The sequence below is a fragment of the Papio anubis genome, unplaced genomic scaffold, assembly GCF_008728515.1.
Source record: "Papio anubis isolate 15944 unplaced genomic scaffold, Panubis1.0 scaffold13, whole genome shotgun sequence".
Classification (NCBI taxonomy): domain Eukaryota; kingdom Metazoa; phylum Chordata; class Mammalia; order Primates; family Cercopithecidae; genus Papio; species Papio anubis.
In genome coordinates, this window is record NW_022161247.1 from 451,547 (window position 1) to 469,257 (window position 17,711).

The 17,711-nt window shown below is 36.1% G+C and overlaps 2 long non-coding RNA genes across 8 annotated transcripts in view; one reads left to right on the forward strand and one right to left on the reverse strand.

Moving 5' to 3' along the window:
- Nucleotides 1-2,335, reverse strand: part of LOC110741201 — a 72,248-nt gene extending 69,913 nt beyond the window's left edge. For 4 of the 6 annotated variants that reach the window (XR_002517013.2, XR_002517014.2, XR_004181224.1 and 1 more), the window contains exon 1: nucleotides 2,112-2,330. This is a non-coding gene — a long non-coding RNA (uncharacterized LOC110741201). Of the gene's footprint in view, nucleotides 1-2,105 lie in introns of all 6 variants that reach the window. The other 2 variants (XR_004181223.1, XR_004181222.1) reach the window with 2 other exon arrangements.
- Nucleotides 2,336-2,353: 18 nt separating this feature from the next.
- Nucleotides 2,354-17,272, forward strand: LOC110741202. Of its 2 annotated transcripts, none has more exons than XR_002517016.1 (3): nucleotides 2,354-2,446; nucleotides 13,430-13,529; nucleotides 17,097-17,272. It is a non-coding gene; the product is annotated as an uncharacterized LOC110741202 (long non-coding RNA). The 2 variants fall into 2 exon arrangements; XR_002517015.2 differs by having other exon boundaries at nucleotides 2,388-2,495.
- The last annotated feature ends 439 nt before the right edge of the window (nucleotides 17,273-17,711 follow it).

The following is a 17,711-nucleotide window of genomic DNA, read 5'->3' on the forward strand; positions in this document are numbered from 1 at the left end:
AAACAGAACATAAAGATTTGGAAAATTTGCAGCCTGACAATGTGATAAAAAAGAAAAACATTTTCTGGGGAGAAATTCAAGTTTGCTGCAAAAATTTGCCTAAGTAATGAGGAGCTTAATTTTAATTGCCAAGACAATGGGAAAAGTGTCTCCAGGGCATGTCAGAGACCTTCATGGCAGCCCCTCTGATCACAGACCCAGAGGCCTAGGAGGAAAAAATGGTCTTGTGGGCTGGCACAGGGTCGTGCTGCTGTTCTGTGCAGTCTCGGGAGTTGGCACCTTGTGTCCTGGCCTTGGCTAAAAGGGGCCATTGTACACCTCAGGCCATTGCTTCAAGGGGTGCAAGCCCCAAGCTTTCTTGGCTTCCATGTGGTGTGTGCCTGTGGGTACACAGAAGTCAGAAATTGATGTTTGGGAACCTCCACCTAGATTTCAGAGGATGTATGGAAATGCCTGACATCCAGAGAGGTTTCCTGCAGGGGTAGAACCCTCATGGAGAACCTCTGATAATGCAGTGCAGAAGGGAAATGTGGGGTTGGAGCCCCCACACAGAATCCCCACTAGGCACTAATTAGTAGAGCTGTGAGAAGAGGGCCACTGTCCTCCAGACTCCAGAATGTCAGATCCACCCACAGCTTCCACTGTGTGCCTGGAAAAGCCACAGACACTCAGTGCCAGCCCATGAAAGCAGCTGGGAGGAAGACTGTACCCCCAAAAGCCACAGGGGCAGAGCTGCTCAACACTGTGGGAACCTACCTCTTGCATCAGCATGACCTGGATTTGAGACATGGAGTCAAGAGAGATTATTTAGGAGCCTTAAGTTTTAATAACTGCTCCACTGGATTTCAGACTTGTGGGGGGGGGGGCATGTAGCCCCTTTGTTTTGGCCAATTTCTCCCATTTGGAATGGGAGCATTTACCCAATTCCCATACCCCCATTGAATCTTGGAAGGAACTAACTTGCTTTTGATTTTACAGGCTCACAGGTGATCAGAATAAATGACAAATTAATAGACAAACTTTACTTGTCTCAGATGAGATTTTGGACTTGGACTTTTGAGTTAATGCTGAAAAGAGTTAAGACTTTGGGGGATTGTTGAGAAGGCATGATTGGTTTTGGAAACTTGACGTGTCAGATGAGACTTTGGACTTGGTCTTTTGGGTTAATGCTGGAATGAATTAAGATTTTGGAAGACTGCTGGGAAGACATGGTTAATTTTGAAATGTGAGGGCATGAGATTTGGGAGGGGCCAGGGCAGAATGATACGGTTTGGCTGTGTCCCCAGCCAAATCTCCTCTTGAATTGTAATCCCTGTAATCCCTACGTGTGAAGAGAGAGACCTGGTGGGAGGTGATTGGATCATGGGGGTGGTTTCTTCCATGCTGTTCTCATGATAGTGAGTTTTCATGAGATCTGATGGTTTTATAAGGGATTCTTCCCTCTTCATTACTCACTCTTCTCTCTCCTGACACCATGTGAGAATGTCTAAGCTTGTTTTCCCTTTACTGTCTGCCATGAATGTAAGTTTCCTGAGGCCTCCCCGGCCATTTGGAACTATGAGTCAATTAAACTTCTTTTCTTTATAAATTACCCAGTCTAGGGCAGTTTTTATAGCAGTGTGAAAATGGACTAATATACCTACTATATGTGCATATGATTTTTTGTTATTTTTGCTATACACACACACTCATAGTTATTTTGTATATATGTGACTTTCCTTTGTAACTTTTAAGTTTTAGTAGTTCAAAAAATGTAAGGAAAAGAAAATCCAATTTAGCTTATCAGAAGCTCTCATTTTGAGAGTTCATGTACAATTTAGATTAATAAAAAATATAAAATAAATCATGTAATAAATGAAGTTTTCTTAGTAGTTTCCATTTTTCAAAATACAGAGATTCAACAGCAGCTGTCCATGGCCTAAAAATGTTTGGAAATTGCTGCTCTAATACAAATGACTCATTTTATGGTAGAAGCCAAAAAGGCAGAATAGTGAAATTACTTGCATCTGTCTCTCCTGTTGAAAATGAGATTTAATGGATCTGTGAAGTAACTTAAAATATTTCCTGGAAAATACATTTAATAAGAAGAGAATGAAATTGACTACCTGTACCTTCCCACTGACTTCTGCCTGGTTATGTGCTTCTTTCCTCTGACTCCTGCTTTATTTTCCAGAAAAGAGCTAGTCCAATGAAATAGCAGTAGAGAGAGTTTCTCTTTTATAGGTCCTTTAGGTATATACTTAGGGGTAAATTTGCCATAACCAGATATGGACCACTATAAAAGCAAATATGATTTCTAGTAATCTATGCTGATTCTTTACTGTTATCATCATGGCAACGGAACCCCATGATACAACAATGACATTACAGTAAGGAGAAAGACTGCATAAGGAGGACCAATCAGCTCACTTGAAAGCACATGCAGGATTTTTGGCAACAGGGACATGTGAGTGTTATAAGGATGGTCCAGAAGAAGGGAGGACCTCTCGTGAACAGTAGGTGTGAAGTCAGAGGGACAAGCTGCAAATCCCAGTCCTCAAGACACATGATGCTTAGCTAGTTATTCATTAACAGCACAACCATACTAATGAACAGAATATTTTGGAAACTTCTTTGCTTCTGTCCCTTTTGGCAAGGATATCTCTATGAAAAAATTGATAGAGCCCAGTTCCCTTGACAGAATCCTGAATATTTGAGTCAAGATTCCAAGAATTCCTCATCTACCTTTGCAAGTGTAGGGACAATGTTGCCTATCTCAGTGGAACAGCCTAAGATTTGAAGTCAATAGGAAACTGAGCTTGACGTAGGATCTTAAACACTCAAATATCAACACAACCTCCAATGTCATAAGTATCTGGAGTCTGCTCAAGATATCATTTGAATTATGGGCTACTTGCCTTTAACATATCTTTTCCTTGGCATGTCTTACTTGATGTTCTCATGCAATCTTTTGAGGATTTATTTCCAAAAGTGGTCCACGGAGCCCAGCATTTTTCATGTTGAGGGGCCATTTCACTTTAAGCTACTTTAAGTAGCTAGTGAATAATGTTGAACTTGTTGTGGTTGTTTTTCGAAATCCAAATTAATTAAGATGTCAAGACAATGTAATCTGATAATTCAAAATTCAATTTTTTACCATCAAGAATTATATGTCTGTTAAGTTTGTCCCTACCTCTTCATAGTCTTCAAGAATCTCTATTTTGGGGCTTCCACTGTCTCTTACCCGGGTCATTACAATGGCTTCCTCATATCCTCTTGATTTTATACCTCATCTCCCTATTATTTTCTCCAAAGTGCAGGCAGATCAATCCTTCTAAAAGGTAAACTTTATCATGCTTTAAGAATCTCCAGGGCCAGGCGTGGTGACTCATGCCTGTAATCCCAGCACTCTGGGAACCAAGGCCAGTGTTATAAGGATGGTTCAGAAGAAGGGAGGACCTTCTTCTGGAGTTCAAGAGATGGAAACCATCCTGGCCAACACGGTGAAACCCCATCTCTACTAAAAATACAAAAATTAGCTGGGCGTGGAGGAGGGCACCTGTAGTCCCAGCTACTTGGGAGGCTGAGGCAGGAATCACTTGAACCAGGGAGGCAGAGGTTGTGGTGAACCGAGATTACTCCACTGAACTCCAGCCTGGTGACAGAGTGAGACTCCATCTCAAGGAAAAAAAAAAAAAAAAAAAAAAAGGAATCTCCAACATATAACTTTTATACAATTTGGACACTTTAGAATGGCATTCTGTACTAAAGATCCTGACTTTGCTTTTGGATGTTTGACTACTTGACAGTGTTTAAGGTTCATCTCTCTATCTTCCCCTCCTCCTTATATCTGGACAAGTTTATAAAAAATTATTGATATTTGCTTCTTTGGCAATGACAGATTTAAACCATGTAAGCCCTGTCCATGTGCCAAAATACTCACTGTGGTGTTTCCACGTGTATCCATAATAAAAATCTAAAGCCAGTCTCCTTTACATCATCTTTCAAGTCATTTTCAGACTATCTTGGGAAGCCCTTCCTGTTATCCCCCAAACGTCTCATTGTATAATTAATAAACATTTTAATATCCTTTTGGTGAAGATGTGGTATCATCAGTCCTAACATCCAAACCAAATGTTGGTTGTGGATCCATTCTATTTATTAGTATAACCAGAAATATACCAGCCTTTTCTATCTAGTGCTTACTTACATATCCATTGTCATTAATCCAGCATGTGTTTATTGATGACCTACTATATACTATGTACTTTCTGGGCATTTGATAAATGATGTTGACAACATGAAGGTTCCTGTTCTTAGCACTTATATTCTAGCACAGTGAAACAAACAATTAGTAAGCAAAGTAATATATAAATTTACGTGGTGCTAATTGTTTTAAAGAAAGAAGACAGTGTGATGTGGCATAATCTGAGCAGATAGAATCAGACTGGATTGTTTTAGAGGGATCCATTGAGAAGGTGTCATGTGACTTGAGCACTGTCAGCAAGAAATTATCACCTATGCAAATGTTTAGGATAAAGTCATTCCAGGCAAGGAGCATAATAAGTGTAAAGTCCCTATGTGGGACAGAAGGGACTTGTGTCTTAGAAATAGAATAAAGACTAATAATGCTAAGCATGGAGAATAACTGAGGGAAAAACACTAGGTAAGGACTTGAGGGGGTAGGTAGGTCCTAGATCAAAGGACCTGGTAAGTCATGCCAAGGAATTATAAGTTTTAATCTAAGTAGTTCAGTAGATAGCCAACGAAAGGTTTAAACCTTATCTGATTTGCTGTTTAATACTCCTAGATGCTGGGAAAAGAAAATAAATTGCAATGAGTACGAATGAATGCATGGAGAACAATTAGTGGGTTTAGGAAAATAATTTCAGACGAGAGATGATGGCAGCATGGATGACAGTAATAGCATTGGGGAAGAGAAGTGGATGAACTTTGAGTATATATTTTGGAAATAAAGTAAAGAAGATTTACTCTTTTATTGACTGAGGGTGACATGCACCCTTTCTTTGGGCACATGGAATATTTTATAGATCCTGAACACTCCTCTGTGATCTACACTTGCTGTTTCATATAAATGTAACCTTCCTCTGCTGCCATTCCTTCCTGCCTGACCCTATTGTGTTGGGCTCACACAGAATCCTGTAAATACTTTTTATCACAGCACTTATCAGGACATATTGTAATTGTTGTTTCTCTAAGTAAGAAGTTAACACAGTGATGAACACAGTGCTTGACACAGTGTTGGCATTTAATAAATCTCTGTCGAATAAATAACCAAAAGCATGCCTTATGCAACTCTGCAATGGAAGGGTATAAATAAGGGCTTTGCGCCTTCCAGCAGTCCTAGCATTTGAAGAGTACTGCCAAAGGTCAGGGACCCATCAGGAGGACTCCTTTTAATTACCCCAGGAACTCTCAAGAAGAATGATCAGAACATTTTAAATGGTAATGATCTGGAAAATGGAAAGGGACTTACAAATTGGAAAATGAAAATAGTAACCTCAGTTGCAACAAAATTAGCTTAAAAGGCAAGCTAACTGGAGGGAAGAAAACAAGTCATCCCTAGAGAAAATATTAAATTCACCTGAGTACAGGTCAAGTTCTATTACTTAGTACATTAATCTTGCAGATTTTTTTCATTTTCAAAAAATAACTTTTAAGCCCTGATTGGTGCTCTACTTTTTAAGGTGTATTTCACACTATAGAGCCTTAAAGGAAAAAAAATTAAATAGCACAGCAGTGGAAAGTCATATAAAACTGGAATTTCTGATTCAGGTCTTGTCTTTCCCTTGCTCTGTTGAGTAAGTGGGACTCTTAATTCTCAATTTCCTATACCTTAAAAATAATGATCTAAAAGTAGTACTTTACATTCTTTCCAACTCTAATATTCTAAAAGTTCTATGACATTCATTGTTATAGGATTTCTCTTATTGGTTTAGTGATAATGTGATAAAGAGGAGGGAGCCATAATTTCTACTTAAAAATAAACAAATTTTTGGTATAAATATAGTAAGTCTAGAACATAGTCATTGGCATGCTGGTCATAACAAAGACATTGAGATGCATACCAGCTGTGCTTTGCATAAACAAGTTTGTTTGAATTTGTGGTTAACACTTTTACAGTTTACAAAGTACATCCACATTATTTATTGTCAAACCCGTTGGCAACTCTACAATACAGTTGGCAATAAGTTCCACTTTAGAAAGGGGTACACTGAGGCTAACAAATGTCATATCATGAAGTTACAAAACTTGCATGGAGCATAACCCAGGTCTGAACCCAGATCTTCTGGCTCCTACTCTGGAGTTCTTTCCTTAACTGCAGGAAAACCTCTATAACTAAGATTTTATATGCAATACATTAAAACGTCTCTGAACCATCCTGTAAGGTAGGTCATAGTGGTTCCCACTGTTGAATGAGAAAACTAAAAAATCTGAGAAGTTAAATAACTTGACCAAGGTCTCAGATGTATGAAGTGACTGAATTGAGATTCCATCCAAGATTTAATTTCAAAGACCACACTAAAAGATTGTATTCCTAAGTGGTGTGGGATATGTGTGCCAAACCCTTGTGCAAAATTATATAAAACACTAAGTAGAATTGGCCTGGTAGAAACAATAGAGTAAAAATCATACGGTAAATTGTAAACTAACAATTTTTCTTGGAATAATTTGGATGAAGCCATTCTGGCCAGGTATTTGACATGGAATCTCATTTATTTATCTCTGCATGTCTACAGAGCAGATATATCTAAATCTAACTTAGTGATATATAAAAGTAATGACTATGACATAAGAATCTATAATGTTAGAGAATGCATCATTCCTCCGAGGAAAAATCTGTAGATATATATGATTATGAAATATGATGATGATCCTCAGTCTAATGTGTTTTATATCCTACTGTTTCATTGCTAATGGTCTATCATATTCTTATAAATAGTCCATGAACTATATCCCTTAACTATGTAGGTGTTAGTGTTATACCTCATTTTTCTTTTCTGCTGTGTATCAAAAAGTACCTTATTAAAATTGATTGCTAGTGATTTGTTAATTCTGTTAATTAAGCTCTGTATGATTCAGGATCATCTTCTCTAGACCAAGTGACTTCTATACAATTTAGTTATGTTATATTTAAGCCTATTTTTATCAGTGCTAGCATTTTGTTTGAAGGTTTGTTACCCCAAAATATTTGTATCATTATTCCTTTTTTTTTTTTTTTTTTTTGAGATGGAGTTTTTTGCTCTTGTTGCCCAGGCTGGAGTGCAGTGGCAAGATCTCGGTTCACTGCCACCTCCGCCTTCTGGGTTCAAGTGATTCCCCTGCCTCAGCCTCCTGAGTAGCTGGGATTACAGACATGTGCCACCATGCCCAGCTAAATTTTTTGTATTTTTAGTAGAGACGGGGTTTCATCATGTTGGCCAGGCTGGTCTCGAACTCTTAACCTCAGGCCATCCACCCGCCTCGGCCTCCCAAAGTGCAGGGATTACAGGCGTGAGACACCGCGACTGGCCCATTATTCCTTCTTTTGATGGCAATGTGCTTTTAAAGAAAACGGGCAGTTTAGAAACAGATTTCATCTGTTAGTAATCCTTCCTTTTTTGATTGGGGCAGGGAACTTTCCTTTATCTTTTTATGTTTTAGTTCCTTCTTCAGCTTTTCCAATCATATTGTTCTTTTTGCAGCTTTACGGGGCCTTTTTTCTTGCCTTTAGGCCCTAATGGATTCAGGTTATGAAGCTACTTTTTCTGTATACTTCCTTCATCTCTCTCATCACATCTCGAGATATCCTTGAACAAAAAATTGAGATTACATACAAGAAAGAAAGAATTCCCTATTTTTGCTTTTGGATTAGATTTATCCATACATAACTGAGGATATTATTTGAAGAATGTTATTTAAAATAGTGATAATTAAATAATAATGTCATTTATGTTTAAATAATTTTTAAAATAAATGACATTATCTTTTAAATTATAATTTTAAAAATAAATGACATTATTATTTACATTATAATTTAAAGAATGAATAAAATTATTATTATTTTCACTGTATGTGTCCTTGTGTGTGTGTTTGCCCATAGACACACAAGTTAGGTATGAAAATATTTGCTTTATTTTGGTGAAAAGATTCATAGCTCCTATTATAATCTCAAAGGTCTGTTACCCACATGAAGTTAAAAGTTGTTGCACTTTCTTTTCTCCCACTAATAAAATACATGAGGTTTCAAGTAAATGATAGTTGACATAATGAAGGAGAAAAATAGGAAATAGTATTTCCTATATTTGCTTTTGGATTAGATTTATATATACATTTTATAACTGAAGATATTATTTAAATAAGAAATTCTGTTTAAAATAATAAATTGTTCTTAAAATAATAATTAAATAATAATATTTTTTATTAAATGTCATTTAATATTAAATAATATTATTATTTAAAATGTCATTTATTCTTTAAATTATTTATTCTTTAACCTAAAAGCAAAAATAGGGAATATTATTACTATATTATTACATATTAAATGATATATAACATAGAATAAGTATATATTAATGTAGAATAAATATATAAGATCAATATATTATGTGATATTATAAATAATATTAATGAATATTAACAAATGAATATTCTTAAAATTATTTAAAAACATTCATTCTTCAATAATCAATGCCATTTATTTTCAAAAATATTATTTAAATATAAATATTTAAAGAATAAATATCATTGATTATTTAAGAATAAGTAATAATAATTAAATTGTAAATATTATTTAAAGAATAAGTGACATTGATGAAGCAATTAGTATATACCCTTTAGATAATGAGTAGGATACTGCTTCCAAACAATGAAGAATTTAATAGAAAATATAGGTCACAGCCAGACGTGGTGGCTCATACCTGTAATCCCAGCACTTTGGGAGGCTGAGGTGTGCAGATCACCTGAAGTCAGGAGTTTGAGACCAGCCTGACCAACATTCGAGAAACTCTATCTTTACTAAAAATACAAAATTAGCCAGGCGTGGTGCTGCATGCCTGTAATCCCAGCTACTCAGGAAGCTGAGGCAGGAGAATCACGTGAACCTGGGAGGCAGAGGCTGCAGTGAGCCTAGATCGCGCCATTGCACTCCAGCTTGGGTAACAAGAGTGAAACTCCATCTCAAAAAAAAAAAAAGAAAAAACAGAGGAAATATAGGTTGTATATATCATATATATAGAACTTAAGAAACATGTTCTGTGGAATTTTGTCACATATATAGAACTTCAGAAACATATTCTATGGAATATCCAGTCAAATTATATTTAATCAGAGATATCTGGATTCAAATAATGGATTAAACAAATGACATCCCCCTAATCTTGAAAAATTTCCTATTTTTAACTCAGTCTCCTTCCAATCATGTTAATCACAAAGGGTTGCTGTGAGGATAAAACGAATTACACATATGAAAATGTTATCTAACATAGACCTCATGAAGGACTTCTGACATTTTCTTCTTGAATGTTCGTTATCAAATTCTTGACCTAGTAACTAAGTGGTTTTCCTTCCAGAGGACTTTCTCTTAATGTGCTGTCTGGGTGGGGACACCTCCTCATGACTCTCTCTATGGAAACTGAGGGAAGCTTGGTCTTTACATATTCTATCGAGGGAATCAGTGAGGGACTAAACTTGACCAAACAGCTTAGTGAACTCAATGGAGGAGAAGTTTAGAGTTCAGACTAATTACAGAGATAGTATTGCTATATGAAACGCTTTTTATAGCATAATGACAGAATGCCTTGTTCTGAAAAAAATCAATACTATGAAAATTCCCAAAAGTTAGAAATTAAGTGTCTTCCAATAGCTTGGATTAATAAACCTAATTTATGATTTGTACAAATGAAGGATCTCTATAGTACAGAGGGGCTGAGAGGCCTTGGTAAATCACTTACCTTCTATTTTTTCTTAAAAAAGAGGGAATAATAATGCTTGTTATATTGATATTGTTATGAAGTTCAAATGAGAAAACAAGGATGAATGCATTCTGTATAGGCCTACACAGAATGACTCAATGCTCATTTCGGTGGTATGGAAATGAGGGTCTAAGCATTGAAAGGATTAATGGTGTACATTCTATACACTTGTAGTAGGCTTATTGAACATGCCAAACCTAAAAATAAGGCTATTATTTGAAAATATGAAAAAGAATGGTTGATTTTTGTCTTGGAGTATAAATACATGTGTAAGAAGAGTAAAAGTAGAATGATATACTCTCCAAGACAAGCATGAATAACAAATAAAACTAAAAGAAAAGGTAGCTTTGTGATTTTTATGACAGTAAATAATATCATACGGTTAGAATGTTTAATTTACATATTTATTTTTTCTCCCCAATGAAAAAAACACATATACCCTTTCCAATGCCTTGGCCCATTTCCTCAAGCCTACCACAGTGCTTTGTTCATAGCAGGAATTCTTTACTAGATGCATTTTTACTAGGCTGAGTTTTCCCTTATAGGTAAATTTGTCTATCAGTGAAACACCATATTCACACCGAACTAGAAACAACAACAAGAAAATACTTACCACCTGATTTTCTTCCCACGAATTAGGAAAAATGCTAATAAAGTCTTTTACTTTTCAAGGATAAAAACGGACTGACTACAAATGTGCCCTGTGTCTCTAACTGTCCTGACAAGAATGACATCTAGTTTTATGCAGATGCCGGGGGGGTCTGAAATCTCAACTGTTCAAAATTTGGGGGAAAATTAGAAGCTACTGAGCAGAACTACTTTATGCTTCAGTTTCCTTGTGTGAGAATTGGGGTTAAAATTAAAGTGATTATGGTGATGGTAATAATACCAGTGATGGGGATAATAATAATGGCAATGATGGTAATACATATCCACATGGTTGTGGTGATATTTAAATGAAAGCTTTCTCCTGAAAGGTCATTTTGTTAATTACCTTAATTCATTTCTGATAACCCTGCCCCTAACTAAAAAGATATTAAATAAAAATATAATTCTATTAATTTTAATGGGAAGTTATGATGATTTTGATCCTAATCGAATGAAAACAATTTTTAAAGATAGGAAAAATATATGTTACATAATGAAAACAGTTCATATAGATAATAAACATCTATTTGAAAGTATTATATTAATTCAGTTTATATGTAAATTTTAATGAAACAAAGGTTTCTTTATTCACCGAAGGAGTATGGGAAAGATGGATAGGGTGAATGAGGGTGCAAAGAGTTTTCTTTAGAAATGCATTCTATTGGCCAGGCATGGTGGCTTACGCCTATAATCCCAGCATTTTGGGAGGCCGAGGTGGGTGGATCACCTGAGGTTGGGAGTTCGAGACCAGCCTGACCAACATGGAAAAACCCCGTCTCTACTAAAAATACAAAATTAGCCAGGCATGGTGGTGCATGCCTGTAATCCCAGCTGCTCAGGAGGCTGAGGCAGGAGAATCGCTTGAACCCGGGAGGCAGAGTTTGCGGTGAGCCGGGATCGTGCCACCATTGCACTCTAGGCAACAGGAGAGAAATTCCATCTCAAAAAAAAAAAAAAAAAGAAAGAAAAAACGACACAAAAAAATGCATTCTATTTAAAAACCATTTTCTTCAACAAGTTTTACATGTTTTGGGGCTTATAGTTATCTTGCCCTCAAGCTAAACTGAATAAATTGATAGCATAGAAAAACTATTTTACACCAAAATAAATGCTATAACAGTAATACTCTGAACACATGGAAATGGCATAGATGCAAGGTAAACTGAGGAGCCTAAGACAATGCTATTTTGTTATCTCCCTTGGTATCTATATGTAAAGCAAAATGATCTAAGTCCATTCAAAATGTAACTCAGTTCAATTTATTCTTTATGATATTCTGTAACTGAAAACTTTAAATTGATGAATATGTCTTTGCCCAAAACTATCATATTGAAATATGACCTTCTTTTTTTTTTTTTTTTTTTTTTTTTTGGTGGTTGGGAGGGGTAGAACCTCACTCTGTCGCCCAGGACGGAGTGCAGTGGCGTAATCTCGGCTCACTGCAACCTCCACCTCCCAGGTTCAATCAATTCTCCTACCTCAGCCTCCTGAGTAGCTGGGATTACAGGCACCCACCACCACACCCGGCTAACTTTTATATTTTAGTAGAGACAGGGTTTCGCCATGTCAGCCAGGCTGGTCTCGAACTCCTGACCTCAGGTGATCCAACCACTTCCGCCTCTCAGAATGCTGGGATTACAGGCATGAGCCACCACGCCTGGCCTGATCTTCCATACTATATTGATTTTATGTGTTTTGGGAAGAAAAAAAACATATGATATTGAAAGCAAGAGTCAGTGTCCAAACAGCAGCATGCCTTTTCAAAATGGAGCTTATTCTGTAACTATTTGTCAAGTATGATGCAGTCTGTACTTAACATAGTTCAAGACACCAGAGTAGAAACTTAATTCTAATTGATCTTTCTTCTTCAGCACCTCTTCCATTCTTTTTCTTCCATATTCCTTCCCTCTCTGGAGACTATATTTAAAACTTCGGCTTCATAGAACACCTCAGAAAAGAGCCTGTGATTTTTACCACCTGCAAAATAATGTCTCAAAGCCATCCGAAACAATGTCTCTCCTCCAACTATGCAAAAATTCAAACTGACTTAAGATCTCCATCTAAGCTATGCAATTTTTCTGAGAAAATGTAAATATGGCATAGGCATGTCATGCTGTTTTCCAATGTCCCTGTGAGGTGTCGTGGTAAATACATACTATTTTTTAAGTGAAGATGCCCAGTGAGACAAAATGAGCTGTCCAGCTTTGCAAAAAAGCTGGATTCCAACCATGTCACCGCCTGTCCTGTGTTACCTTGCTTCCTCAGGTATACTTTTCGCAGAGGGAGTGCATTGGAAGTTCAAACATCTCTTTTTCTATTCCCAGCCTCAAAAAATAAGTTAAGCCTTCTAGAAGCATCTGTCTGATATGCTTCCTTTAGCAACTCTCAATTTGTTGCTTGGTTGAAATTCTAGTCATAGTGTATTCACAGACTCATGTAAGCAAGTATCCACAGCTAAGAGACACCCACTTTTTGCTAGCCCAATACATTTGAGGGCACACCTATTTCTAACAGTGGCATATTGTTGATATTATAGTGGAAATGGTAGACAAGGGATTCCTGAAGGACCAGGGAATTGAAGTTTGAAACATGTTGCAGCAGCCACGGGCATGTGTTTTGCAAATTCCAACTTTAAGGAACATAGTTGATCAAAGGACCCAAGCTGTACAATCTGAAATCTATCAATGTGTTTGAATCAAGAATATGCTTCTCATAGAATGAGAAATTGGAGTAATGTTTTAAAATTAATAATGTTTAACATTCTACCCCGATTGCACTAACAGATAAGACTAGAAAATAGCAACACAAGTCTTTTTTCTTTGTTGTAGGAATGTTGCTGAAAATATAGGCTATGATTCATACACATATGAGACTCGAAGGGAAAAATCTGACTCAGAAAAACTCAGGAAAGCTAATAAGAAAGAACAAGTAAGTAAAGTGAGTGCTTTATTTGAAAATATGTATTTGTTTTCAATTTATGAATTTTGTAATTAGCCATGTTTCATTCTTTTTTATTTTTCTTCTTTGAAGTTTGAAACCAAATATACGACCCTCTTCTTGCAAAGGTGTTTGTTTCCTCCAGTTTATTGTTTTCAGGATCTACTTCAAGAGACTTTTACTTACCTTTAACAAATGCTGTGGTGGGCTTCAAACATGGAAATTCCTTTGAACACAGACCTATCAGTACCACACACATACTATAAAATTATCTTACTGGTTTTAAATTTGCTGTGTTCTAAGTTAGGGGAGAGTTCATCAGTGAAAAATTTCTCAAACCTACACTAATCATAATATGAATTGCATAGATTATTCCTTGTACCTCTGAGAATATTTCTGATCAGTAAAATGAAGAATCACCCATTCTACAGTCTAGAAATTTATATTATGATTAGTTTAGCTCATGATGGTGAGATATTTAATGGTTATAAGTCAAACTCAATACATACGTCAAATGAAATGTTTCTCTTTTTGTGTTAGGTAAGAAACCCCAAGTATTTGGATTAAGATTTATTTCCTAGCAGAAAGATAAAATGGGGCATACTCTTATCACGGAATGGATAAACATTACATTAAGAGACAAAGATATTAAATCTAGAAGAGATAGGTACCCCACAAAAAATCAAATAAGGAAATCAATAATCACAACTTATTGGTAAATGTAGTCATACTACTTTGCAGTTAATATCAATCCTAGAATGACATAAATAGTAATTGTTTTGAGGTTCTCAACACTTACGTTCTTCCGAGGATGTGGCCTAGGACACTTGAGAAATAAGTGAAATGAAAAAACCAAACAAAATTATATAAATAAATAAACATAAACATATATATAGATGTACATATATGTGCGTATATATACTACATATGTAAAACTCTTAACCAGGATTCTCTTTAAAATTATGAAAAATTCAATTAATGATTTTACTTATTTCTCACTGTTCCTACTATTAAAATCCACCTTTGATATAATTGTAAATTTTTTTTTATCATACTTTCAGTTCTAGGGTACATGTGCACAACATGCAGGTTTGTTACATATGTATACATGTGCCGTGTTGGTGTGCTGCACCCATCAACTCGTCAGCACCCATCAACTCATCATTTACATCTTAAATAATACCCAACAGCACGTTGACATGCTGAAATTCACCCACTTGAAACTCACAAAAGATAAATTGAATTAGAACTTAAGATAGAACCATTCTCCCTTCTCTTCTTGATTTCCTCTGACAACCTGGAACTTCCCCGAAGTGCCAAGTAGCAACAGTCATTAACAAAGCTCACTATTAGAAACTTGAGTAAAGGAGTAGGTCAAAGTAATCTCCTCAACAGGTCTTATGTTTTAGATAGTTACCTCCAAGGTCCTTACCCATTGTTGGGGATTCCATTTAAATAAAAGTGGTTAGAAGTAGGACTTTGTGACTTAAATCATCACTTCTCAAATAGTCGACTAATTTTAGGAATGATCACAAGCCACTTGACACCTTCATGTATCTTGATATGGCACCAAAGAGACTAGAGAAGATGGTGGCCATTCCTAAATGGGATTGGGGAACTGGCTTCCTGAATTAGTTGCCTTGGATGTGCTTACCCATTATAGAAGTACCAAAAACACTATTATGAGTTCAGGAATTAAACATGTATCTTTGCATCTCAACTGAAACCCTTAGAGAATGAAGTGAGTGATATCTTATTCTCGTGAAAAGTCTTATTTTTGATGGTATCTTGTGAAATTTGTGAACATCTCAGTTGTTCCACTTTTAAGCATTTTTTTTTTTTTTTTACAGTAGTACCCCTTTGATTTTACTTTATGTGGTTTTAGTATTTGTGGTCAACCACAGTTCAAAAATAGATGAGTAGAGTATAAGATATTTTGATACAGAAAGAGAGAGACCGCATTCACAAAACTTTTATTACAGTATATTACAATTGTTCTATTTTATTATTAGCTACTGTTGTTAATATCTTTCTATGTCTAATTTATAAATTAAAGTTTATCATAAGTATGTATGTATAGGAAGAAACATAGTATACATAGGGTTCAGTACTGCCCATAGTTTTAGGCATCTGCTGGGGGTCTTGGAGTACATTCACTGTGGATAAGCGAGGACTATTATAGTTATCTCCTTAGGATCATCTCTTCATCCTTTTACCTTTATTTAAAATGTATTAAAAAGTATAGCTAATGGTTGATTGCCAGGTGAGAAGTGAGCTTTATAATTATCTTTGAGATCTTTTCATGTAAAGGACCATTGACTGCCTAAATGACATTCAAACTTGAGTTGCATTTCAAGGAGAACATTACCTGGTGTATTGGTCTGTTTTCACACTGCTGATAAAGACATACCTGAAACTGGGAACAAAAAGAGGTTTAATTGGACTTACAGTTCCACATGGCTGAGGAGGCCTCAGAATCATGGCTGGAGGTGAAAGGCACTTCTTACATGGTGGTGGCAAGAGAAAAATGAGGAAGAAGCAAAAGTGGAAACCCTTGATAAACCCATCAGATCCCTTGAGACTTATTCACTATCACAAGAAGAGCATGGGAAAGACCAGCCCCCATGATTCAATTACATCCCGCTGGGTCCCTCCCACAACACGTGGGGATTATGGGAGATCCAATTCAAGTGGAGATTTGGGTAGGGACACAGTCAAACCATATCATCTAGCATAGGACTACTACCATTATCCTCTCTCTTTTTAAAATTCCCGGATTGCTAATCTTACTTTGAATCATTCTCCTTTGAAATTTTGAACTGTCCAAGGAATGAATGCATATCTATGGGTCTCCATACAATGTAGACAGTTGTCATCTGAGTGTCTTATATTCACGGTAGTCTTAATCTCAAAAAAAGAGTAATAGGTAATTTTCACTCCCAGGAATTCTTCCGTTATTACTGTCATCCTCCCTGAAATATAAATTAATCTCAGGAATTACCATACAACCTAGAGTGGTTTTATTGTTTTAGCTTTACCTGCTGATATTTTTACCCACCTTGGGAGTGCCTCTATGACTACTCTATGTTAGCCATTAAATTCCACTGGAATAGGTAAGTTTTTACTGTCAGGGTGACCTGATTAGATTTATCTTCTGTGAAATCCTTGCTCATTATGGGAGTGACCATCAGTGCCATAACTCCCAAAGGTCATTACATGTTAATTTCATTAAAGAGGAGTTATAAGAAGTTGTTGTCAGAGTTTTTCTACCTGACTTCCTAATTTTTTAAAGTAGCAAAGGAGTTTGGAAAATAGAATGATCACAGCTGAACACTGAGTTCAGGAAAAGGAAGAGAGGTTGAAATATCTGAAAGGCCAAATCAAAGTGTGACGGTGGGTGGGGGGCAGTAAAAACACAAGCTCGAGGCAGAAACTGAGCTACAGCTTTTCTTTTATGTAATATTAATATGATTTTAATTTTAGAAACATTATTTCTTCTCCTACATTAGAATTTTGACCAGGTGCATTTCCTATACCTCCCTGCTCCACCTCCTATAGGTTTCAAGAACTTGAATTCAAGGAAAGGTGGGGTTGATGTCTGTATTCCTTCATTTCCACATATTACCTGGATTTCATATGCAGATTTGATTGTGCCATCCTCTGCAGGCTCCTACATCTTCATCATTTCTTCTCTCATGTCTGCCAAAATAAAGTTTCTGTAGGATACTGCCTTACTTTGGATTTATATTGTCATCTTTTACAAAAGAATATCAGAACTACGTGGGGTGCTATAAGTATATTCTTTGTCATACCTGAGGAAAAAACTTGAAGAGAAAACCAACTGTATTTAAGACTTTTCAACTTTTTCAGTTTTATCAGTTCATGTTACATAAAAAAGAATAAATGGCACTTCAATTATGCTCTCAGATGATACTAAATTGAGAATGTTGCAACCTACAGGAGTGAGAGAGAAACAACACTACAGGGACTAACGAGGTTTAGCTATGTGGTGGGCAAAACCAAGAGCATAAAAATCACCCCAGAAAAAGTTCCAAGTAATTTTAAAATGTCCTGTGCTTATAGACATATGTATATATGTGAGATTATGTGTGCAGCCGTTCTGTCACATTATTTCAGTTTGAACACATAATTTCATGGAGGAAAAGCAAGCCG